General features: G+C 40.0%; 1 protein-coding gene across 3 annotated transcripts in view; it reads left to right on the top strand.

The window, feature by feature from the left end:
- The window catches only part of Entpd1 (ectonucleoside triphosphate diphosphohydrolase 1), a 90,484-nt gene that overhangs the window by 24,649 nt on the left and 39,482 nt on the right, over positions 1 to 26,353 (top strand). The window contains exon 1 of one of the 3 annotated variants that reach the window (XM_045142233.1): positions 17,224 to 17,338. The exons of the other annotated variants lie outside the window; for them this stretch is intronic. The gene's annotated coding sequence lies outside the window, so the exon portion shown is untranslated. Of the gene's footprint in view, positions 1 to 17,223; positions 17,339 to 26,353 lie in introns of those variants that run through there. 3 annotated transcript variants of the gene reach the window in all.

Raw genomic sequence — 26,353 nt, 5'->3', positions numbered from 1 at the left:
GTAATCCTATTTGTCAGATGCCTTCTCTCCTCAACTAGATGTTCATTTTCTTTTGTTTTGTTACCATAGTCTGACATTTGTTTTTACTTTTTAGAAACAAATGTCAACTATATGTTTCAATTCAACATTTTTAAAAAAATTTTTTGGTCTTTTTATTTATTTATTTGAGAGCAATAGACAGCGAGAGAAAAAGGCAGAGAGAGAGAGAGAGAGAGAGAGAGAGAGAGAATGGGCATGCCAGAGCCTCCAGCCACTGCAAACGAACTCCAGATGCGTGTTCCCCCTTATGCATCTGACTAACATGGGTCCCGGGGAATTGAGCCTCGAACCGGGGTCCTTAGGCTTCACAGGCAAGCACTTAACTGCTAAGCCATCTGTCCAGCCCTGCTTCAACATTTTTGATAGAAGTTATTGTTTTAGTTATTATGGAATAATTTCTAAAACCTTGCTTTTATTTTCTTGTGATTTATTTAACATATATTTTTTTAATTTTATTTATTTATTTGAGAGCGACAGACACAGAGAGAAAGACAGATAGAGGGAGAGAGAGAGAATGGGCGCGCCAGAGCTTCCAGCCTCTGCAAACGAACTCCAGACGCATGCACCCCCTTGTGCATCTGGCTAACGTGGGACCTGGGGAACCAAGCCTTGAACCGCGGTCCTTAGGCTTCACAGGCAAGCGCTTAACCGCTAAGCCATCTCTCCAGCCCTCTTGTGATTTATTTAAACAAAACTACACTGCAGTACTCAGTACCCAGAAAATATTGCACTGTATTTTCTCATCTTTGGGTATACTGACTGACATTTTATTCTTTGTTCCTGCTGTTTTTGAGTGTTTTTAAAAAATTTCGGTCTTTGGGGCTGGAGAGATGGCTTAGCGATTAATCACTTGCCTGTGAAGCCTAAGGACCCTGGTTCGAGGCTTGATTCCCCAAGACCCACGTTATCCAGATGCACAAGGGGGAGCACACATCTGGAGTTTGTTTGCAGTGGCTGGAAGCCCTGGTGTGCCCACTCTCTCTCTGTGTGTCACTCTCAAATAAATAAATAAAAATAAACAAAAAAAAAGAAACCTTAAAAAAATCAGTCTTTGATGTTGAAGTTTTCTTCACATTTCTTAGTTAATCTTCATTCAATCTATAAAATTAATATTATCTTTATTTTATAAATAGCTAATGGAATTTAGATATATCATTGCTTTTTTTCTTGCCATGGATATCTGTATTTGGTACTTTTCTCATCTATATGACCAAATTATCTGATAAAAAGCAATCTAAGAAAGGAAGGGGGCTGGAGAGATGGCTTAGCGGTTAAGCGCTTGCCTGTGAAGCTTAAGGACCCCGGTTCAAGGCTCGGTTCCCCAGGTCCCACGTTAGCCAGATGCACAAGGGGGCGCACACATCTGGAGTTTGTTTGCAGAGGCTGGAAGCCCTGGCACGCCCATTCTCTCTCTCTCCTTCTATCTGTCTTTCTCTCTGTATCTGTTGCTCTCAAATAAATAAATAAATAAATAATTTTTTTTAAAAAAAAAGAAAGGAAGGATTTCAGAGGAGGACTATTATTCATCATGGTGGTCAAGGTATAATGGTAGAAGTGGCTTGCAAGGTCATTGTACCAGCCAAGAAGCAGAGAAAGGAAAACACCAGTGCTCAGCTGGTTTTCTTTTTCCCTAGTCTGAGCAACCTAACCCATGGGATAGTGCCAACCACATTCAGGGTGAGTCTTACCACCTCAGTTAATCTTCTCTGGGGACAACCTCACAAACATGCCCAGAAGTATGTCTCCTAAGTGATTCTAAGTCCAATTAAGTTGACAATGTGGTTTGACCATCACAATATCTAAACAGTTTTTTATGGACCAGTTAAATCCAGTTTATATTCTCTATCTAGTTGGATTTTCTATTGAATTCTTAAAATCTCTCCTCATCTCCCAATATTTTAGTCACTCTCCCCCTATCATTGTCTCACTATATGAGATAAGTCTGTCTTTTTAAAGTTAGATTAAAACATTTTCCCTACCTTCACCTTTCTTCATTTATACTACTTCTTTCCCCTGGAGCATTAGAGATCCTCTCCGTAGGTAAATTTCTTCCATAGAAGCAAATCCCCCAGTTATTTGAACTGGTATTGTCATGACTCCTCTATATCTGCCATCCCCTAGTCTTATGAAGCCAAGGAGTAACTCTTTTCCCAAGCTTTGTGTTAGGGCTTGAAAAAACTATACCTCCATAGCTTCAGGCATTAGATCTTCACTGCCAGCTGATAGGCTTCTGAGAAGTGATGGGGTCTCAATGGGTTACTCCTTTGATGAGATCATAATATCATGACATTATTGGGAGGTGGTGATAAAATGAGGTGGGGGCCTCATTTAATTTGAAGAGATTAAGTCACTGAAAGGCATGTTCATGGAAGCTATATCTTGCCCTGGTCCCTTCTTTTCTCTCTCTCTCTCTTTCTGCTTCCTATCTACTGTGAGGCAAGAGAACCTCCTTGAACACGTGTTCCTATTGCCAGGATGTTCTACCCAACCTCCTGAAACCAACAGCCATGGACTAAACCCTTAGAAACAGTGTGCCAAAAGTAAATCTTCCCTCCCTTTAAGTTGTTTCTATCATTCATTTGGTCACAGGGCAATCAACTAACATAGAAACTCTGGCTAACCTATTTGAAAAGATTTGGGTCATTTCCTGGCTGTGAAAGTCTCACTTTCAGTGTGTTTCTGCATCATAACACAAAATACAGATTTGTTTTGAAAGATAGTCTTGAATGTAACACTGTTGTTTTATTAATGCATCTGTAGGAGGCTTAGTTTCAACCTGGAAGGTCTTCTGTATGATAATTTCTTTCCTTGTTTTGATATCTCAATAGTGCTAATTTCTTTCTCTCTTCCTTCCCTCCTTCCTTCCTTTCCTTTCCTTTCCTTTCCTTTCCTTTCCCTCTTTCTTTCTTTCTTTCTTTCTTTCTTTCTTTCTTTCTTTCTTTCTTCTTTCTTTCCTTCTTTCCTTCTTTCTTTCTTTCTTTCTTTCTTTCTTGAGGTAGGGTCTCACCCTATCCCAGGCTGACCTGGAATTCACTATATAGTCTCAGAGTGGCCTGGAACTCATAAGTGATCCTTCCAATTGCTGGTATGAAAGTCACCTACCACCATGCCCAGCTTCTTCTTCTCTTTAATTAACACCAAATGGAGGTGCTATGATGATTTGAAGAATCTTGTTAATGTAAAACTAAAACTATCATAGGCATATTTAAGAAAGAAAATACAATATATATGGGCACTTTATAGACTATTAAACACTTAGTTTTCATTATTTTATTTGACCTTTACAACAGCATGTTCTATTGTTATTCCCATTTTAGAGATGAGGAATTGAGGCCAGTGTCATATGCCTAGGAGGACTAAAGATAGCACAGATCTAGAATTGTCAGATTCAGCAAATCAGTGCTGTAACCTAAAGAAATGAAGCTCTCATATTACATTTTATGCTTATCATTGCTGATACTACTGTATCAAATATTTTGTCATCTAATGAAAAGTTCAACATACTTCCCTTCTTTAGCAGAGCATTACAAAGGCAAAGCCTTTTAAAAATATATTTTATTTATTTATTTATTTGAGACAGGAAGAGGGAGAGAGAGAAAGAGAATGGGCACAGCAGAGCCTCCAGCCACTACAAACGAACTCCACATGCATGGGCCCCCTTGTGCATCATGCTTACATGGGTCCTGGAGAATCAAACCAGGATCCTTTGGCTTTGCAAATGCCTTAATTGCTAAGCCATCTCTCCAGCCCAAAAGCCTTCTATTTGATAGGCCAATGTGATTGTACTTACATTGAGCATTAATTTTTGTGATCTTTTAGATATTAGTAAAAATGTGGCTTTATTTCCATTAACAAGCACATTACAAGCAAACAGATATTCAGATCAGTGCAAACATGCAAAGATGAATGAGTACACAAATGAATGAATGGATGGATGAATCAGTAGGTAATAAAACTACTTGACTTCAATACTTTTATTTAATATTTTTAAATTTAAATTTAATTTATTTATTTAAGAGAGAGAGAGAAAGAATGGACACACCAGGGCCTCTAGCCACTGCAAACTAACTCCAAATGCATTTGTCACCTTGTGCACCTGGCTTACATGGGTATTAGAGAATTGAACCTGGGTCCTTAGACTTTGCAGGCAAGAGCCTTAACTGCTAAGCCATCTCTCCAGTCCCAGACTTCAATAGTTTTTAGAACAATTTGTTCCTATACTAAATCTCCCATAGACTATTTTGCTTTTAGGTTTGTTTGCTCTTTGTAATTCTTCTTACTTCCCCTTTGTCTGTGTTCTCAATAGAATATTTTTAGACATGAATTGCCTTAGACATTTCAAATCATTGTGTACTAGGGACAGAAACAAAGTCACCTTAGATCCAGGCCATAAATGCATCTTTTCAGAGGTTTTGAGCCTAGGTGCGGCATCCAGCTATAGAGGCATCTGGGGAACACATTCTTGGTATGTGTTCATGTCACTGGACAAAGGGATCTTTCTTGGGAGTCCCATAGATAGGCTCAGAACTGAATTCAGACCCTGGAGAAAGGAGGACTGAAACCTATGGAGAAGTCAGCCCCTACCAATTTGGTCAGTATTTAGGGTCAGGCTCCCATCCTAGAGTAGAAAAGAAATAAAAACTAGGACCTGAGTAACCAGACAGAATGTCAATTACTAGCACATTACATGCTCTGGGAGTTTAGCCAAGGATGTTTACTCAGATTCTCCCAAAGGGAAGATTAAATTCCAAGACACTTGACTACAGGCATTTGAGCAATAGTGGTTTTCAGATGCTTTCCTGTAGGGTGAAGAATTCCTCCACACACTCCAGGAATTGGGTGGGATTGATTCTCAGAAGACAAACTTACTCCTCTTCTCTAGGGTAGAGCAGTGCAGAGTTAGATAAAGACAGGAGAGGACAGAGCACCAGACAGAAGTTCTCTCTCTTCTTCCCTTTTCTTACTCTAATAAAATCTCTCTAAACCTTAAAAAAAAGTAGTTCTGAGAAGATCCTTTACCTTCTTTGGATATCCCCTCCCCCATTTGTTAGTCACTTTTAGAGCACACTGCTCTGAACCGAAGATGGTGCTACTAATCTAGTAAGAGATCCAGAAGGATTCACACTGCACCAGATTCCATGCAAAGCGACTGACATTCGCTGCCCTATTAACCACAGCAACCAATCTCCACATACCATTTCCATCACCCTAGAATTTTCCCTCCTAACCAGATATGGTAGCACATACCTATAATCCTAGCACTCAGGAGACTAAGGCAGGAGGATGGCAAGTTTAAGACCACCCTGGGCTCCTTAGGCTGTATCTCAAACAAACAAGCAGAAGTTCCTTGGTGATTTGGAGTGTGTGTGTGTGTGTGTGTGTGTGTGTGTGTGTGTGGTGACTTGTTGAGTGAAGAACTGAAAGTTACTTTATGAGTAGTATATTTCCTTTTTGTTTCACACTTAAAGTAAGATATTGGTAAATTGGGTGGGTCTTCTCAGAATGAAGAACGGTCCAGAGATCATGTCATATAAGGAATATGTCTAAGGAGATAGTGAAAAAGAATATGACTGGTATTAATGTGGCAGTTCTAAGCAGAAATGGGAAACTTGCTCCTGGTCGGTTTGGATGTATAACCAAAATATTTAGAAACCTTCACATGAACCTGGGAGGGGGGAACAACACTATGACACTGGGGGAAAGGGTTATCATAGGGCTACTTGGAGAAGCTCTGTGTTGTATGGAGGGAGGATGACGATGTGAAGGAAGAAGAAAGAAATGTCCTGTTGACTTAGGGTCTCCACCTACTCTGCATTAGCTCTTCTCTGCCATCCCTGCTTTCTTTTTCCCCTGTTGTTTCTTTTTCCCCAATAGCCTTTCTAGTTTTAAAAATCTGAACTGATTGTTTAGAAGTATGAAGACTGCTTTTCAACTCCTGGTTCTCTGGTCACAAATCTTCCTGGTTTTAGGATTCTTTAGAAATAGTTAAGATGGCAGGATGAATACATAGAAAAAGAATATTTAGGGGGAAAAGGCACTAAGCTGGAAGTAGATGCTTTGGTTGAACTTGACATTCAGCAACACATAAGCTGGACAAATTCCCCTACTCTCTAATCTCAGTTTTTGTACACTTGTAAGATGGAAGCATATGGGGTGTGAATGTGTGTATGCTCATACATACGTGCATGCTGTGTCCTAGGGAGCTTATTTGAGAATCAGAGAGCAGACATAAGTGCATTTTGTAAGCAGTTGTTGAGAAGTGTATCAAAGGTAAAAACCCTTCCCATACACTGCTCCCTTATCATTCACTGGGACTAGCTTTAATTTGAAATGAAATTTAATTTCACTTTACAATGCTTTGTGTAGTTTCATTATTAAGCCCTTGTCTATGATCCTCAAAAAGTCTTCCATCCTGGACTCACCCAACACCAGAAAGCAAATCTTCTCTGTTAATTGGTTAATTGGTACTGCCAGCCTCAAATGGCAGTCTCTGGTGTGTGGAGGGGTGGTCTTGGGTGGTGCATTAAGGAAGCATTCCAAAGGAACAGGCTGAATCATCCCTGGACTTCAGAACAAACATATTCTTTGCTGCTCCTCTTCTAAAAAGCTAACCCATTCTACTTGCATTCCATTTGTTTGGGTGTGAGGGGACATGTGTGTTTCAGCTTGTCCCAGTCCAGTTTTTTCCAAGATCTTCTTTGCTTGTCTCATACTAAAGACAGAACAATACAACATTTTGGTTTTTATATTATCTTCTATTTTAGGAATTTGACAATATTCCTAGAAATTTCAGTAAGTAGCATTGGGACTTCTTTGTTTTATAGGTATGCAGGATGAAAAAATAAAAACAATACCCATTTATATTTTTCCTGGCATTTTGGTGGTAGGAAAAATATTTGAATTTATTTTTAGGACAAGTCATATGGCAAAGAGAATAACAAATATTTGTGGTTGCTTTGGGAACTCAGCTTCTAGATATTACTGATTATGGAAGGAAGGAGCACATTTGAAGACTGGCAATTTAGTGAGCAAGCTAAGACATGGCAGGATGCCTGAGAAGAGGTTAGAAGGAGGAGATGATCTGCAAAAAATACAGGTTCCTAGGCAGTGTCTTTCTTTTGTTGGTTTCTGATTTCATCTTGCCTTCCTCAGGAAGGAATGTAGTCAGATGCTTTATAAAGCCAAGTACTTTTCTGTTCACTTTTTAAAAGACAAAATATCAGGGTAGTAATTTGACCATTTGCCAAATCACCCATAAAACAAGATAGGTATTAAAGACTCAAGGACAATGAAGACAAGAAAGCCAGCTCCCTGTGTCCCTTGATCTTTCTTATAATATCCTGTCATATGGTACATTCCATGATGTCTCACCAGCTGCTCACAAACACAAGTTGCTTAAAATATATGAAGTTCAAGGAGACACTAAAGATGTCTTATGTGTTGGTTGCCAGCATTTATTTCTAGCACCAATTTTTTTGTTTGCTTTTTTTTTTTTTTTTTTTTTTTTTTTTAGGTAGTGTCTCACTCTAGCTCAGGCTGACCTGGAATTTACTCTGTAGTCTCAAGGTCTATCACCAGTTTTCACTAGCTCTTTGTTCTTGCCAACTTCAGAGGCCGGGACTTCTTTGAATACTGTTGTCTTGTGTAGAGAATAGGACTGCCTCCAGGTTAGACAGGCTTGGAAATAGCCCTTTAGCTTTATTCCCCAGTCCTTGGTGGACCCAGCAAGTGACAGTTCTGGAAGCAAATAGCTACATGTCTCTCTGAGTTATACACTCCCTATACCTCACTGTTCCTTGGGGAGATCTAGTATTCCCAGGGCCTTTGGGAAAGCACCCATAGACCTCAGCACTCTTTACTCAGAAGCTAACAAAGAAAGGAGAGAGTTCCTGTTAGGGGAGGAAGTAAAATCAGAAGCAGGGGTTGTGGAAGCAGGATATGAGCAATAGGGTCTGCAAAGCTCCAAGGTTCACACCACTACCCTGTAGCACACCAAGATGGTGATGGGTGAGAGGAGGTATAAGGGAGGATATGTGTGAGGCATGAAGTGACAAGGATAGAACTTATTTACCTGAGGTGATGGAGTTTGCAGGGTCACACAAAGTCAGGCAACTTAGGGAACTGCTCTAATGCTGCATATCAGAGCCTCATGGTAGCAACAGCCCAAATGACTGGACAGCTTTGGAATTCATCTCCTTCTATCGCTCTGCCATATTTAAAACTCAGCTCTTCTCTGATTCTGTTTTTCTGTCTGTTCTTCCTGCTGCAGTGGCTAGACAAATTCTCTCTGCTGTTAAGATTTGCATTCAACAAGATCTCTGCTTCTAGGACAGCTCCATTTCTTAGAAAAAAAAGAGAGAGAGAGGGAGAGGAAGAAAGAAAAGAAAGGGAAGGAAGGAAGGAAGAAAGAAAGGAAAGAAAGAAAAGAAAGATCAGAGTGTTCAGGATTCAGAGGAATCTTTCAGTCCTAGCTTGCTTCTGCCAAGAGTGTAAGGTCACAGAACATAAGATTAGCCACAAGACCAACCCAGCAACTTCTGAGGTAGAAACCACATGTGACAATTTTTCTCAGAAGGTAGCTATGTACACTGGCTGACCTTGGCCAAAGGAAGTAGGTGGGTGTGGGGAATGGAAGAATTAATTAAATGAGTATGAGTTTCTCCTAATACCTATCAGCAGAGACTTCTAGAATCAGACAGGCTTATACTTACCATCTGTGTGACCACAAACACCTTAGTAAACTTTCTGGTCTCAGGTCTCCTCAAATGAAAAATGGACTTATGATAGCCACACTGTTTTTTTTTAAATTTTTATTTATTTATTTGAGAGCGACAGACACAGAGAGAAAGACAGATAGAGGGAGAGAGAGAATGGGCGCGCCAGGGCTTCCAGCCTCTGCAAACGAACTCCAGACGCGAGCCACACTGTTTTTTAAAGATTTCATGAACAATGAGTTCAAAGTGCCTGGTGACCCAGCAAGCACCTAACACAGGTGAAGAGAATGATTGTGAGGGTGGCAGGAACGTTTCTTGGTCTAGAGTTCTGTAATGCTGTGGTTGTCTAAGAAGGCAGGAAAGAGACAGTGTGGGTACTTTCTAAAGCTGAGTGCTGGTGACATAGATGGGTTTATCTCATTTCCAAACCTCACTTCTACCTCCTTGCTGCTGCCTGGGTGCTACCCCTGCTCCCAATTTCCTAGGAAGGGTTCGCCTTCCCTTGCTCGTGGACTCTACACATTGACTCTCCTTGTTCAGCTGTGTCACAGCTGGTTTTGGTAAGAGGATCACACAGCTCCCCTTCACTTTAAGATCACTGGGAATATTTCCTAATTTCACCAAATTGGCAATTAAAACAAGAAACCAGCCGGGCGTGGTGGCGCACGCCTTTAATCCCAGCACTCGGGAGGCAGGGGTAGGAGGATCGCCGAGAGTTCGAGGCCACCCTGAGACTACATAGTGAATTCCAGGTCAGCCTGAGCCAGAGTGAGACCCTAACTCGAAAAACCAAAAAAAAAAAAAAAAACAAAAAAACAAGAAACCATGGAGGATTGGGGGGGGGGTTCTTTGAACCCAGGGACATCCATATTGCCTTTAAAAGAAACTTTAAGGACAAGCTTGGAGGAACAAAGAAGAGAGAGGTATACATTCCCAGCCTCCTTCCTTTATCTGAGAAAGTGAGCCTTGTATTTTAGAACCTGAGGCTAATGTTCTACAAGGGAAAGGGCAACTGAGGCCTGACTGGTAACTACAAAACCAAGGTCAGTCCTACATTCTGGCTCCCAAACCTTACTGCCATGAGGAAAAGCTAGTTCTTAATCCAGTGCCTTAGACCACTTGGTCATGCTTAAAGCCAGTTCTTAAAAAACAAAACCCAACAGGAGAAGCACTGGGAAATGTTGAAATGATAAGAACAACTTCATCCAACATCAACTTTTCTATCATGAGAAAAGAATGAAATTTGGGAAGCTAAAGTTTCCAGCATTATCCACAGTTATAAAAATGCTTTGAGCCAGGCGTGGTGGCGCACGCCTTTAATCCCAGCACTTGGGAGGCAGAGGTAGGAGGATCGTTGAGAGTTCAAAGCCAGCCTGAGACTCCATAGTGAATTCCAGGTCAGCCTGAGCTAGAGTGAGACCCTACCTCAAAAAAAAATAAATAAATAAATAAAATAAAAAATGCTTTGATCATTTGAGTGCTGTATACTTACATATATGATTTTATATATCAATTATTCAAATGGAGTTATGGTCTTGTGAGCCATTATTTTCATCATCATAGTCATGGTAATCATGGTACATTTGGCACTTTCATATATGTCACTTGATTTAGTTTAATCCCACTAACAAGTCAATATTATTAATTGTCTCTTAATAGCTGAAGACAGAAAGGTGAGTAGAGTGACTCACTCAAGGTCCCAGAGCCGACCCAGTAACATCTAGGTTTTGTTTTGCTTTTTTCTCGTTTTCTGATAGGTAGTAAGCTAGCGGCATTGGAATGGTACATAGAAAGGAGGAGTGCTGGGCTAGAGAGATGGCTTAGCGGTTAAAAGGTTTGCCTGTGAAGCCTAAGGACCCATGTTTGACTCTCCAGATCCCACATAAGTCAGACACACAAAGGTGAGGCAAGCACAAGGTCATACATGCCCACTAGGTGGCACAAGTGTCTGGCGTTCATTGCAATGGCTGAGGCTCTGGAGCACCAATTTTCTCTTTCTCTCTCTCTCTCTCTCTCAAAAATAAATAAAAAGAAAGGAGGAGGGCTAATAGACTTTGTATCTTCCAATGAAGTGTAAGAAGATGCATTACATTCCAGAAGAGATGGGGGGAAGAGCTTAAAGGGATTGACTTCCTAATTAGAGGAGGACATTGAAACCCATTCCTTATTCAAAGGTATGGATGTGTTAGGAGAGCAAATGTTAAAGATATCTGTTAGTGTGAAAATAGGGAAGCATGAGTTTAGCAGTTCTATGTAGGGCATTATGAGAAAATACAGGGGAAGATAAGCCAGACACGTGGATGCTCTAGATGCAGTGTTTCTTTTACAAATTAAAGAGATGAGATAGAGGCAAATAGGGTTTACTCACTAAACACACATTATTATTCAAAGACATTCTACTCAGTATGACAATATAGAAGCTATTGGAGCTTTGAACAGAACTAGAAAAATTTCTTTATGCTTTGTAAAATAGGAACTAAAACAGTACTTAGGACATTTGAGAATATTATATGAAAAAATAATGAAGTGTCTCGTACAGTGCTTAACATGTAAAAAATGTTGCAGCAAACATTAGCATCACTGTCTTTCATTATCATCCCAGACCACTTTCAGTTATGAAAAGTCTGAAACAGAGTACTTGTATATTTTTAAATTAAAACTCTAATTTCCTGAGCAGAGCATGGGCAAATTTCTTGGTTTTCCATGTAGCTACCTTGTTAAGTTAGAAAAAGATATTTGTGGCCTTCCTCCTTGATTTGATTTAAATTCAAATAAAGGTATACTTGAGAAGATAGAAGTGATGAGTTCACCGAGGCATTTGTAATCCTGAAAGAGGAAGACAAGGTAACTTAATATGTGGGTACAATTCTAAAAAAGAAAGATTAAGAAAAAAATTATAGATGAGGTCTCATGATAAGATTTGCAAAAAAGAGTATGTCTCAAAACCTGAGGCTAGCTTGATGTGGTGGTATATAACTCTAATCCTAGCACTTGAAAGTCTGAGGTAGAAGGGTCACTGTGAGTTTGAGTCCAGCCTAGGCTACATAGTAAATTCCAGGTCAGCCTGGACTGGTGTGAGAAAAAAAAAACCAAAAACTATGAATCTAAAAAAGAACTAAATTAGAAATATAATTATGCACTCATAAGTAATCTTGATGTAAGAAATTTAGAAATTAAGAAAATAAGAGGGCTGGAGAGATGGTTTAGTGGTTAAGGCATTTACATGCGAAGCCTAAGGACCCAGGTTCAATTCCCCAGTACCCACATAAGCCAGATACACAAGGTGGCACATGTGTCTGGAGGTTGTTTGCAGTGGAGGCTCTGGTGTGCCCATTCTCTCTCTCTCTCTCTCTCTCTCACTCTCTCTCTCTCTCTCTCTGTCTCTGTCTCTTTCTCTCTCAAATAAATAAATAAATAAAATATTTTTAAAAAGAAAATTAGAAAACATTCAGAACACTCTATTTCATCACAGATACTTTGAGGATCTCAAAAGTCATAGATGAATATTTTCTTCTATATACTTTTCTCTATTTTCTATAAAGTTCTATAGTGACTGTATTAATTTACTTTTATTGTTATAATGCAATACTTAAAGCATCAAATTTTACAAAGAAAAGAGGGCTGGGGATGTGGCTCAGTAGTTAAATATACTTACCTAGTGTGCACTTGGTCTTGGGATTTAATTCCCAGCAACACAAACACACACAAAATGTTTTTGTTAAAGTTTAAAAATAAATAAATAGGAGAGGTTTATTTAGCTATAGAAGTTCAAGGACATGACACCTGCCTGAGCTCAGTACTAGTGAGGACAATCTCACATATGTCACATCGTGGCTGGTAATGGCAGGAATACAGTGGGTGCAAAACCATCACATTCCTATATAAAAAGCCATGTATTTGGGTGGGAGCAGGATCAGGCTTTTAATAAATACCATCTAATGAGATCTACCAAGAAGTTACATGACAACTAACTTTATCCCTTCCAAGGACAGGGTCCCCAGTGACCTAAGAATGTCCCATTACCCTCGCCCCATTCAAAGCTGTAATAGCTCCTACATTGTCACACTGAACACAAGTGTAGAACACAGACCCTGAGAGGGCAAATCCAATCCAAACCACAACAGTAACTTTGACATTTATAGAATGAAACAATTTCCCCCCAAGCATTTGTGCAGTAGATCAAGGAGATAGTAATTATACGAAGAACTTCTTTCAGATTAGCATTGTTTGGGCTAAATATCTCCTGAGAATGAAGTCTGTAGGAAAAATACTAAAGATAAATTGTTTGGGTTCTGCTTTGGTGCAAGAGCATGAACAAGAAGAGGGATATACAGGATAATGAGATGCAAAGGAACTGGGCCTCTTGGCTGTTTTCCTTTCATCTAGGAGAATGAATCTAGTCAGCACTAGAGCATGCATAATGAAGAAAGCATTGAACAGATGAGAAACTGCTAGCTTTTCTAAATGAGTCTAACAAACGTTATGGAGGTTATATTCTTTCAGTCCTCAGACTTGATCCTCAATATCATAAAGATGGAAGAGGATAGATTGAAGTAGCTCCGTAAGGGGATGATACTTGGGAAAAACATTAAAATAAATGTGGAAAATTCATTTCACTTAGAAAGAGGGCTTCCCTAACTTAAAACTGGCATGGATTAATGATAATTAGCACAATTTAGAAGATATGCATGAAGATGATAGGAAGAAACTTTAGTGATTTCTCAACTCCAAAGAAGTAGTATATTTTATTTCAGTAGGAGATTAAAAAATTTTTTTTTGAGGTAGGGTCTTGCTGTAGCCCAGGTTGACCTGGAATGCATTATGTAGTCTCAGGGTGGCCTCAAACTCACAGCAGTCCTCCTATCTCTGCCTCCTGGGAGTTCTGGGATTAAAGGCATGTGCCACAACACCCATCTTTAAACAATGTTTAAAAAATATTTTTATCTTTTATTTATTTATTTGAGAGAGAGGAAAAGGCAGACAGAGAAAGAGAGAGACAGAGGGGGAGAGAAATGGACACACTAGAGCCTCTAGCCACTACAAATAAATTCCAGATGCTTGTGCCACTTTATGCATCTGGCTTATGTGCGTACTGAGTAATTGAACCTGGGTCTTTGGGCTTTGTTGGCAAGCTCCTTAACCGCTAAGACATCTCTCCATCCCTAAAACCTTTTCAGTCAAAAGAATTTTCAAGCAAAAACAAGAGTAGTATGAGGAACCCATGTATGCATTACCTACCTTCATTAGTAATCAATACCCTGAGATTCTTGTTTCATCTGTCACATTTCCTCCTGTCATACCTTTTACTGTAGGCATTAGAATATTTTAAGCAAATCCAGGATATTATGTAATTTTATGTGTTAGTACTTCAATATGAAACAGACATATACCACAAGATCTTTCATTCTATGTTTAAAAACTGAGTTGTAGAGGGATGGAGAGATGGCTTAGCAGTTAAGACACTTGCCTGCAAAGCCTAAAGACTCACATTCAGCTTTCCAGGTCTTATGTAAGCCAGACACAATGATGCACGCATGCAATGTTGCACATGTGCACAAAGGGATGCATGCATCTGTAGTTCATTTGTAGTGGTTGGAAGGCCTGGTATGCCAATTCTCGCTCTCTCTCTCTCTCGTTCTCTCTTTTTTGGGCTTGTCTTACAAAAAGACAAAAGTAAGTTGGAGAAATATGGATGGGATAAGAGTGAACTAAGAAGATTGGTACCAGCATGAATTATGGGTAGCTCATGTGACAAGTGGTCTGACATCCACAAGGATCAGTCTTTCCTTCTCATGTGATACAGTTTTACCAAAAATTGGGATGAAGACTCAGAAAGCATGTGCAGCAAATTTGCCAACAACACACACATTTTGGTGAGACTGCAGCATATTACATAAAGAAATAGATTATCACAGGTTCAAATGATGAGCTGAAAAGATGGGTTGACGTTTCAATAATATACAGTGTGAGAATCCTGACTTGGAGGTAGTTCCTCGGAACAAGATTTGCGTGTTTATTGCCTCACAGTTCTCATTATGAGTTTCTGAAATGATGACTAGCCATGTTAGTATCAGCTTGGTTTCCAGATAAAGGATTTAGTAACTGTGCTCTACCTGCAGTATTATCTTTAGTTCTGAGCAGTGTGTTCTGAGAGGGGCATTAACAAACTAGAGAGATTAGTGGAGTATAATTAGGGTGGCATAGAATCTATAATTGCAGTAGATGAAGACTGGCTAATTGAACTGGGGTTCTTTGGCCTGGAAGATAGGGGACCTGATATTTATATACTGGCTACAACTAAGGACTTGGAAAAAAAAGTAGTGAAGAAGAAAACATATTGTAAGTTGTTTTATAGCTTAGAGCTGGATCAGTGAGTAGAAAGAAGACAAACTAAACAGGGGTTAAGATAAAAGACATTACAGATGTCTGGCACTGGCCCAAACAACATTGAAATGCTCTTTATCCCTTAGTAGAGAAATTTTACTGCATAGGTTAAAACTCATCTCTCAAGAATCCTGTAACAAAAGATGTGCCTCTTGGAGGAACTTGGATTAGGTTTGATGTTCACAGCCTGGACTATCCCCAAGAGTCTGGTGCAGTTGCTGTGGGTAGAACTGGAAAAGTCTTATGCAGTCAGTGCTGGAAAGTGAGGAAACCCTAAGGATCATTTTACCTTGGAGAAAGATAACTGCTATTTAGGAATATTAGAATGGTGGAAAGCGTCATGATGACTAAGCTCACAGGGAAAAAGAGAGATGTTTTAAAGAGACTAAATATGTAAGTTTAACAAGAGAGAAGGTTTCTGTAAGTGGAGAAAAGTTCTAAGACTGAGGCTGAGTGGGATGGTATAAGGCAGAGAGAATGTGACTGAAGATGGTGTGTCTGACAGCAAGTATAACAAATTACTATGTTTTGCCTGAAACTGGGAGGTTTGTTAGGATGTGGGACTTGTAAAGTTAAAACAAGACAGTCCTGAAAAAAATGGGATTGTTGGGTCTCTAAGAGAGCCCCACAGGCTCTTAGATGTAGACAGCATAAGGAGCCTTTGCTAACCAAAGGACTCCCTTGCAGAGTAAAGATGTGCTATGTAAAAATCTGAATGCATGTCTTTGGTGTAACAAGTAGCTCCAAGGCTGAAATGCCATGTTCACTAAAGCTGTTTATTCCAACCATAGTGTCTTGCTCCGTGGCATCTTGTCAGCATGCTATTCTTGGGCTCACAGCTTTTGGGGGGGGGCTACCTTGGAATTCCTTACCTCAGTGCTCACTTTCAACCACAGGTGAAATCTAAAGTAAATTTGAAGCTAGTGTCTTTGAAGAGTCTCTTGCAACTCCCTGCCTGCTATTTTAGCCCTTCTTCCACCTTGTATGAAACTATCCTTAGAGTGATTTCAGCAAGCTAACTGGTTGGCTCCAGAGAAAGGGACCAAGAACTGCTGTTTTTATTTTATTTTATTTTATTTTATTTTTTATTTTATTTGAGAGAGAGAGAGGCAGAGAAAGAATGGGCATGCCAAGGCCTCCAGCTACTACAAATGAATTCCATGTGCATGCACTACCTTGTGCATCTGGCTTAGAGGGACCTAGGGAATTGAACCTGGGTCCTTTGGCTTTGCAGGCAAGTGCCTTAACCACTAAGCTCTCTCTTCAGCCCAAGTCCTGCTTTTAAAAAGTAGGCCAAGCTGGGCGTGGTGATGCATGCCTTTAATCCCAACACGTAGGAGGATGAGATAGAAGAATCATTGTGTGAGTTCAAGGCCAGCCCAAGACTACATAGTGAATTCCAGGTCAGCCCTACCCTCACAATCTTTCCTCTGAGGAGTGGTATGGAGGGGGGGCTATGTTGCATTGCTCACAAAAACAAGTTCAGAGAAAAACCTCTCTGAAACCATGGAGGAAAGGCCCATGGTCATGCTTTAAAATATAAAGAATAAATTGGGTAGTCCTCACCCACGGAATCCCTAAACGGCCTCACAACTCCTCATGCTCACTTTCACACACATACCTCTGTTTCTATATATCTAGCTCTTTTAGATCCATGAAGATCTCTCTCTATGTAGATACCTCTCCATATATAGAGAGATCATGCATAATATATAACTATGTAATATATATAATATATAATGCATTAACTGGGAGTAGCTATAATGTTTGTTAGAAATGCAGGTTCTGTGGCCTTTCCTCAGAACTTGGCTAACCAGAGAGGGATCCAGCAATTTGTGTCTTAACAAGCATTCCAAGTACTTCTGGTGCAGATGTATGATTGAGAACTGGACTTTAACTGTCTTTAGGAAGTTCTGTAGCTGGGCATGGTGGTGCATGCCTTTAATCCTAGCACTCAGGAGGTAGAGGTAGGAGGATCACCGTGAGTTCGAGGCCACCCTGAAACTACATATTTTGTATTTTGTTTCAGGTCAGCCTGGGCTAGAGTGAGACCCTGCCTTGAAAAAAAAAAAAAAAAAAGGAAGTTCTAAAGGAGAAGTCAGGAGCTCCCTGTGATAGGTCTGGACAGGAGCACCATAAGCAGGAGAAACTTCAGTCCTTCCTACTGAGCCTGGCATGGAGAGTGGGTGTGCATTTGCTTGGTGAGACAGTTCATGTGGATGGAGAGAAAAATTCAGACAGTGGCCAGTCCAATTAATTCATGTCCTTCCAAAATTAACGTTTTAGTATTTCAGTGTCTGTAATTACTAACATGTATATACATATTAGGGATTTTGCATGATATGAATTAGGCTTTTAAATATGCTATACTTTATTTCACCTTGGAATTGTGGTTTGTTATAAAAAAGTTATCTAGGAGGTACTGGTCAATCCACAGGTTAAAATTCCACATTGACAGGAAAATTAAAATGCACTGAATTTTAAGAAAATGATTTGAGTTTGGCATGGTGGGGTGTACTTTTCATCCCAACTCTCAGGAGTCTAAGGTAGGAGAATTAACCTGAGTCAGCCAGGGCTACACAGAGTGAGTTCCAAGTAAGACTGGGCTAGAGTGAGACCCTGCCTCAAAAGAAAGAGAGAGAGAAGGAGAGAAAGTGATTTGACTACTACAGTTTTATTTTCTTGAAATTATATGGCAAAGAACCAAGGGAGCCAAAAATGTGTGTAAAAATCATATGGTTTAATGACCTTGTTAGTAACCACATGCACTGTAATGACAGTCACTGTCAATAGCAATCACAACTGCAGCATTATGGATGCTTGTTCTGTGGTGGGCTTGGCTGTAGGAATAAAGCAGGATAAGAAAACATGCCCACTCCAGTATTGGGCTCTAACCCAGGTGCCTACACATGCCACACAGGTGCTTTACTAGTGGTCTTCATCCCCAGCCTACCCAGGTATCCTGCCCACCTAACCAGCAACTCTCAACCATAGTTACCTGTTTGATACACCGGGGAGTCATTTGAAAATGCCACTATCCAGGCTTTACTCCCAACAATTCAACTTTATCCTGAGTGAGACCCCAAATTTGTTGTTTTTATAAAATTTTCCAGTGAATCTGTAGCAGAATTGAGAAAGACTGATTTGATAAAAGATTTACACAGGTGGATAATTGATTAACAGTTGTAAGTACTATGAAAAAAAGAGTTTAGGGAGCTGTGAAGGGCACCTTATGGGGCTTTTTAGAGTCAGTATCAGAAGCATACTTGAAGTAACTTTCACCTGGAATCTAAGCAAAGAGGGTGGGAGGTGAATGCTCCAGGCAGAGAAAATAAATTGTGGTAAGGCCCCATGGCAGGGACAGCATAGGGAGGTGAGGTCTGAAAGGTGAAGAACAAGGAGTGAAGGAAAGGTCATGGCAATGAGAAGCTAGAGACTCCTGAAGGGACAGAACATTCAGGACCTATAGGCTTCATTAAACATTTTATTCTTTCTTTTCTAACATCAGTGATAAGCTGTCCAGTGTTCTAAGCAGCTAGTGGGTCCTGTGTGCTCCTGTAAACACTTTGAAAAAATAACACTTTGGCTGCAGTTGGAAAGCTGATTATTGAAAGGCAAGACCGTATTCAGGGACCAGTTAAGCGCAAGCTCTGGGAGGAGATGTGGTTAGAGCAGAAGGCAGCTGTGTGATGGAGAGGGTTCCATGGCATAAAAATATTTGGGAAGTAGAATCCCAGGATTTGGTTGAGGTTTCAGGAACATTTGCTGAATGTGCAAGTTCTTTAGATGTGAAGAGTGATGGTGAGAAAGGAATAGGAATGGCTATTACTCACCCTAGTATCAGTCACTGGATGGAAGGTGGAGATATTTACACAGCTATGAATGTTGAGCTGTAGTAAGCTGAAGAAACAAGTTTGGTGGGGTGGAGAGAAGCATGAGTTGTGTTTGGCCAGAATGTATTTGAGGTGATTATGAGAAGCCAAGTTGAAAGGGCAAGGAAGCAGTAAAAAAGGTCACAAATACCTAAGTGTTTCCCATATGTGGGTTGTGGCCATGGGCTTCACTAGAGTCCCATTTTTTTTTTTTTCATGCAGAGCTCATGCTGTGTTCACACCAAGTGATAATTTAAATTTTATTGTATAAAATGAAGGTTTAGAAAGATTAAGTATTTGTTGGGAAGAGACAGGGTTGAGATTCATCTCATAGTATCATTATGCAATCATATATAAGGTGATATATCATTACCTAATCATACTATTTCTCCTTAATCACATGGCCAGTTCTCAGCACAAAGCAGATTTAGCCATGTTTGCCACGGAATGACCAGCTAAGGATGTAGTTCCTTCAATTATAAACATGGCATTTGAGTTTATTATTGTTGGAAATTCACTGAAAAAAATATCCGGTGGAGTTTATGACTAAGCTTTGGGATCCAGCTTGGGATTTACTACCCAAACATCGGTCTCCTTGCCTCCTGAAAAGCATGCACACCAAAGTTGAAGTTGCCTGGAGGCTTGCTAAAAATACAAAACAGTGGAGTTTGGAAGTTAAACATATTTGAGATAATAAAATAAATCCCTCTGCCATTTTTCTGGTTTTTTGAGGTAAGGTTTCACTCTAGTCCAGGCGGATCTGGAATTCACTATGTGGTCTTAGGGTGGCCTGGAACTCATGGCAATCCTCCTACCTCTGCCTCCCAAGTGCTGGTATTAAAGGCTTGTGCCACCATGCTCAGCTCTATCCCTCTGCTTTTTTAAATGGAAACCATTGTATACTAAAACTCCAAGCAACCTCATTCATTCATTTATCCTACTACTAAATGGAGCATTGCTATAAAGCCAGACATTTGGTTGAGTGCTGGGGAAATAAAGGGCTCTCCAGGTGCTCATCAGTGTCATGGAGAGGAGGACACCAGTTAAAAGTTATTATGGCATTGTGGGAAGGGTACTCTGAGACATGCAGAAGGGTATTCATTCCATCATTATAGAAAGGGTAAGAGGCTTCCAGGAAGACATCCAGGAAATAATATGCATAAACTAATTATCCTGAGCCTCAATTTCCTCATTAGATAGATTTTTTTTAAAAAAGAAGCAGCTTGGCATGGTGGCACACACCTTCAATCCCAGTACTGAGGAGGCTAAGATAGAATGATTGCCATGAGTTCAAAGCCAGCCTGAGCTACAGAGTGAGTTCCAGGTCAGCCTGGGCTACCTCAAAAAAAAAAAAAAACCTGAAATAGAGTGTTTTAGGCCGAAACATTATCATTTTATAAAGCATGTGAATGTGATAAAAGGTACATTTTTAAAGCTTAACATTCAGTACACTTAGATTCTGTAGATGGATAGTTAGCATAACCTTAAAATTTTTGTTGTGTTTGAGAGTTTGTGTTTTATTTGAAGAGCATATGCCTGCTGGAGAAATAAAAGGCTCTCCTGGTTTTCATTAGTATGATGGAGAGATTGACACCAGTTAGAGGTTATTACATCACTGTGGGAAGGGTACTCTTAGGAATCTCTGAAGAACTTCTCATTTTCAGGGTTACATCATGAGCTTGGCATTTTTGCATGGCCATACTGGCTTCAAAGGAGAAAATGTTGAGATGGGAAGAGCACAGACGTGGAGGGACCCCTGCAGAAGCAATTTCAGGAAGCCAGGGAAGAAATTAAGAGAAATTATTGGAGTTGAGAGATGTTTAGTGGTTAGCATAAAAATAACTTGGAATTTTGAGGGAGAATAAGGAATATAAAGAGGTATAGGGTTGAGGGGATATTCTTTAATGAACAGATTGTACAGAAAGATTAGAGGGAAAAAAGCTAGATTTTAGACCTAGTGAGTTCAGCTGTAGAATACTGAAGCAAACAGGCAGGTCGATGGCCAACGTTATGAATCTGAACAAGAGAAAGGCCCGTGATAGAAATGCAGCTCAGGAAACCATGGTCATTAAAACTAGAGAGTTGTCATCATGGAAGTTAGGAAGTTATCCCATAGAGCTTAGGGAGTCATTGCCATGAAGTCAAATGAGCTGAGCCAAGGTCCCAAGGTGGAATGCTGTGGGCAGCCATAATAAGGATGTAGAGCAAGGAACCAGCACAGTAGGGAAGTAGGAGGGCTACTGAAAAAAACCTGGTACAAGAGCCAAAAAAGAAAGGTGTTTGCTACTTAAACTTCAAGTAGCAATAAGTCAGCAGTGTCAAATTCTACAGGAAAGTGCTGAAATGTGTCCTCTGGATTTAGCAACAGGAGATTGTTGGTGATATTTATGTAACTTCTGTGAAACAATGGGGCAGAAATCAGGTTCAATGGGTCTAGGAATTAGTGGCCTGTGGGGAGGTGGAGTTTAGAAAAGCACATAGATCACATATGTCAGGGGACACCCCATCCAACAGCTAGAGGAAGTCAAATTATAAGAACTGGTGTGGCAAGGATCAGCTCACTATGAATGTTGGAAGGAAGAACTGAAGAGGAGAGAGGTGGAATAAAATAGCACCATAAAAAGAGCCCTGAAGGGAAGTGGCCGTACTCCACCCATTCCTGAGAAAATGGGTGGAGGGTATACCTAATAGTGTCTTTGATATCCCTATATTGTCTTTGCTAGATGTTCTATCTCTAAGGATGGGTCTCTCAGTTCGTCATTCCTAAAGGTCATTTCTAGATAACACAGATTTTCCCAGAATGTGGTGTAACATTTTCCACTTCAACTCATGCCTGTTAGCCAGAACTTGGAGTGGAGGGGGGCCTTTGGGAACTTCTATAAAGAATCCCAACTATTTTGGTGGTCATTTCTTAGTATCATATCTGTGTTTCCTTCCATGTGGCATCGTGAATTTTTGCTAAGGTGGAGCCACTTCCTTCCACCGAGAACATTATTGTAATTCCAAAGGAAAAAAAGGAGGAATCATTCTTGTCTGTATTGGCCCTCCCAAGTTCACTTCCTTGTCTGGTCTTGCCCTTCCGATCTCTGTGAGTCTGAATATGTGAGAATTAGGCAGCCTGGGTGTGAGTTAGAACTATAGAGATTGAGCCATCTTGTGGTCTCCACATAGCCTCTGCATTCTATAAGAACCCCAGGTTTTAGAGGGATAGTCTATTTCACATTACAAAACAGCAAGACTGAGAATCCTGTAAGACCAAATGTACAGAAGATGAGTGTATAAGGCATAACATCTGTTTATTAGCAATAGTCAGCCAATTTTCTATGTTGTAGAAAATTGCATAGGAAGATAATTTGGTGAACATAAAATCCAATAGTGAGGGAGAAAGTACTTATTTCCTCTTAAATTAAAGCATTAAATCCACATCATACAGTGGGATCCAACAGTTCTAGCTAACTAGTAGAGAAGGAATGACATCGATCTGGAACACATGGATGAATGGGAACCCAGAGCTGACTCTGGGTTAATCGGACGGTGAGTGGTTGGCTGGTGCCAGAGTGAATAGTCAGAGCAGGAGCACAGGTCACTAGCACAGCCTCCATTGACCCCTTGCCCGCCCTCTTTCTGACTAGCCACATAGCTCTGCTCTAACTGGAAACTTCAACAGCTTTTCTCTTCAGCTCACACAGCCTTGCGATTTTTGTTTATTTGTTTGTTTTCAGAAATTTCTACTGAGACGCTTTTTTTTCTTTTTCTTTTTTGGTTTTTCTAGGTAGGGCCTCACTCTAGCCCAGGCTGACCTGGAATTCACTGTGCAGTCTCAGAGTGGCCTTGAACTCATGGCGATCCTCCTATCTCTTCCTTCCGAGTGCTGGTATTAAAGGCGTGCACCACCACGCCCGGCTTCTACTGAGAGTTTTAAGTTACTTAAGGAATTAAGGAAGGGTGAATGGGAAAGAAGAAAGAAAAAAGAATGGAGAGGAGGAGGAAGATGACAAGAATTGCTATGTGGAAAGGAGTTCTTAAACACTCAGGCCTAAGACTGTCAGAGGGGACTGGTTTGCACAGTTCATCAGTCCTTCATTTGCCTTCCAGTTAGACCTTTAGTCATCTTCAGCCTCTTGCTGTAATAGTGTTGCACTTAACATCTCTATACATGTACTTTTCTATATGCATATATATATATATGCAAGTTAAAGTATGGGTTTGGTTAAATTTCTAGAACTAAATTCATTTGATAGACACTACCAAATTGTCCCGCCAGAATGTACATATTTTCGCTCTCACTAACATATCAGGAGTGCCTGTTTAGCCACATCCTTGTCCATATAGGTGAGTTTTTTCTGTCTTTTTGAGACAGGCCATAGCTGATCTTGAGCCCTCTGTGTAGACCAGACTGGCCTTGAACTTGCAATAGTCTTTCTGTCTGTGCCTCCGAAGTGCTGGGATATAGGTGTGTGCCATTATGCCTAGGGTCTATATAGTTTCTTTGTTCAATTTATACTAAAATTCATTCCTTCTAGATGTACATTTGAACATTTTAGATGTATATCACCACAATCAAGATAAAAAGTATTTCTATCATATCCAAAAACCCCTGTGTGGTCCATGACAGTCAGTCTTGTGTCTCTAACCTGAGATTTTGCTCAGTGATCTAGGTTTTGCTCCTAATTTTACCTTTTCTAGACTAGAATGCCAGTGAAATCACACAGCATTTAGCCTTTTGAGTCTGGTTTCTTTTGCTTACACAATGCTTATGAGGTGCATCCAGGTTGTTGTATTCATCACGAGGGTATTCCTTTTATGGTCAAGTAGCATTCCACTGGATGTTTGGAACAGAATTTGTGGATAGTGACCAATCAATAGAAATTTGAATTTGTTTGTTTTGGTGGTTATGAATAAAGCTCTTGAAATATTTTAGATATAAATTTGTGTGTGGACATATGTTTTCACTTTTGCGGGGTTGGAGGGGGGGAGACGGTAAATACCTAAAAGTCAGATTGCCTAATCATGTAGTAAACACACATTATGTAATTGTCCCTCAGCATCCTTGGATGATTGTTTCTAGGACACTGGGGATATGAAAATTCATGGATATAAAATGACAGTGTTTGCATCTAACTTGTGCATATCCTTCTATATACTTTTTATCTTCTGTAGATTGGTTGTCATACCTGATATAAGGTAAGTGCTATGTCCATAGGTGTTACTCTGTACTTTACAGAATAATAAGGGAAAAAAATCTGTACATATTTAGATGCAAGTCTTTTCACAAATGTTTTAACTCTACATTTGGTTGAATCTGCATTAGTATGACACATATTTCCTTTTTTTTGGGCGGGGGGGAATTGCCTTTCCATGCTTTTTCTCCATTTTTCTTTTTCTTTTTGGTTTTTTGAGGGAGTGTCTCTCTCTCTAGCCCAGACTGACCTGGCACTCACTATGTAGTCTCAAGGTGGCCTCAAACTCAGCAATCCTCCTGCCTCTGTCTCCCAAATGCTGGGATTAAAGGTGTGCACCACTATGCCTGGCTCTCCCATTTTTCTGTTAGCTGCAGAATCCTGAGATATGGTGGGTCAACTGTTTAACTTTATAACAAACTGCCAAGTACTTTTCCACATAGCTGTGCCATGTATGCATCTGCACACACACAAGCACATATGTGTTATTTATACATACTACATACAAAAATAATTGAGGTCTGGGAAAATGGCTCAGCAATTAAAGGAATTTGCTTGTGAAGTTTGCAGTCGGGATTTGACTCCCCAGGACACACATAAAGCCAGGTGCAGAAATTACACATGCATTAGGAGTTTGTTTGCAGCAGCAAAAGTCCCTGGTATGCCTATTCTCTCTCTCTCTCTCCTTGCAAATACATAAATAAAAATTGACAAAAAAAAGTGCTATTCTAGTTGAAAGTATCTAATTTTTTTCAATTACATTTCTTAAGAGTAATTAGAATACATTTAGTATGTTGGTAATATGTGTTTCCTTTTCTTTGAATTGCCTTATTCATGTTTGTGGTAGTTTGAGTCAGATGTCCCCCATAAACTTAGGTGTTCAGAATGCTAAGTTCCCAGCTGATAGAGATTTGGAAGTTGATGTCTCCTGGAGAGAATGTATTGTTGGGGGCAGGCTTATGGGTGTTATAGCCAGTTTCCCTTTGCCAGTGTTTGGCACATTCTCCTGTTGCTATTGTTCACCTTATGTTGGCCAGGGGGTGATGTCCACCCTCTGCTCATGCCATCATTTTCCCCTGCCATCATGGAGCTTTCCCCCTCAAGCCTGTAAGCCAAAATAAACCTCATTTTCCCAGAAGCTGCTCTTGGTTGGGTGACTTCTACCAGCAATGTGAACTTGACTGAAACAATGTTGTTTTCCTATATTTTTTGTGAGTTGTGTTTTTTTTTTTTTTTTTTTTTTTTGGTTTTTCGAGGTAGGGTCTCACTCTGGTCCAGGCTGACCTGGAATTAACTCTGTAGTCTCAGAGTGGCCTTGAACTCATAGCGATCCTCCTACCTCTGCCTCCCAAGTGCTGGGATTAAAGGCATGCGCCACCACGCCCAGCATGTGTTAATTATTTCTTAATGGTTTTTAATGACTTGTATATCAAGGCAACAACTATTTCATAATGTAAAAATCGTTTTTAATGATTCATCATTTTTGTTTACAGTAAATTTTTCTGCATTAGTATTTTATGTAGTTTCTGTATTTATATCTTATAACAACAAAAACTGCAGAGGTAAAAATGAGAGAAGTTACAAATATAAGATATGAAACTTCATAACTTCAGTGAGTCAGTGCATGCTAATTCCATTATTCCCTGGACTACTGATGCATGACCAGTACAGATTTTCTCAGACTTTCTTGCTATCTGCAAATAACTACAGCTTGTTGACAAATGCAGCTGCCTCTGAGAAAGGGTAGAGTCCCCAGGGCACAATTGTTTGATTTCAGATGTGAAAGAAGATTCATTGAGTAGAAGCAATGTCCAGAAAACATCAATTACCAGATTGTTATGAATTTTGGCTAGGACATAGGGAATTCCTGTCTACAATCTCAGTAATATCAGTTTGCTGGAAACAAGTGTACTCTCTCCACTTAAACATGGGATTCTGTGCTAACCACAAAGGCCCTTTTATACTCAACTCTATCTATGGGCAGAGAGTTCAGGGAAAGCCAGAAGGGGTGTGGGTGAAGAGAGTGGATGGTGTGATAGGAGGAAGTGAGAGAAAGAGTGAAAGAAGGGAACTCCTTTGCTTCCTTGCTTCCCACACACAGAACCCCTGCTGGCATTTAATTTTTGCAATCATTAACATTTTGAGTCAAACACAATTAAGTGCA

The sequence above is a fragment of the Jaculus jaculus genome, chromosome 1 (assembly GCF_020740685.1).
Source record: "Jaculus jaculus isolate mJacJac1 chromosome 1, mJacJac1.mat.Y.cur, whole genome shotgun sequence".
Taxonomy (NCBI): domain Eukaryota; kingdom Metazoa; phylum Chordata; class Mammalia; order Rodentia; family Dipodidae; genus Jaculus; species Jaculus jaculus.
Note: the sequence above shows the minus strand (reverse complement) of the source record. Positions and strands in the feature narration are given on the sequence as shown.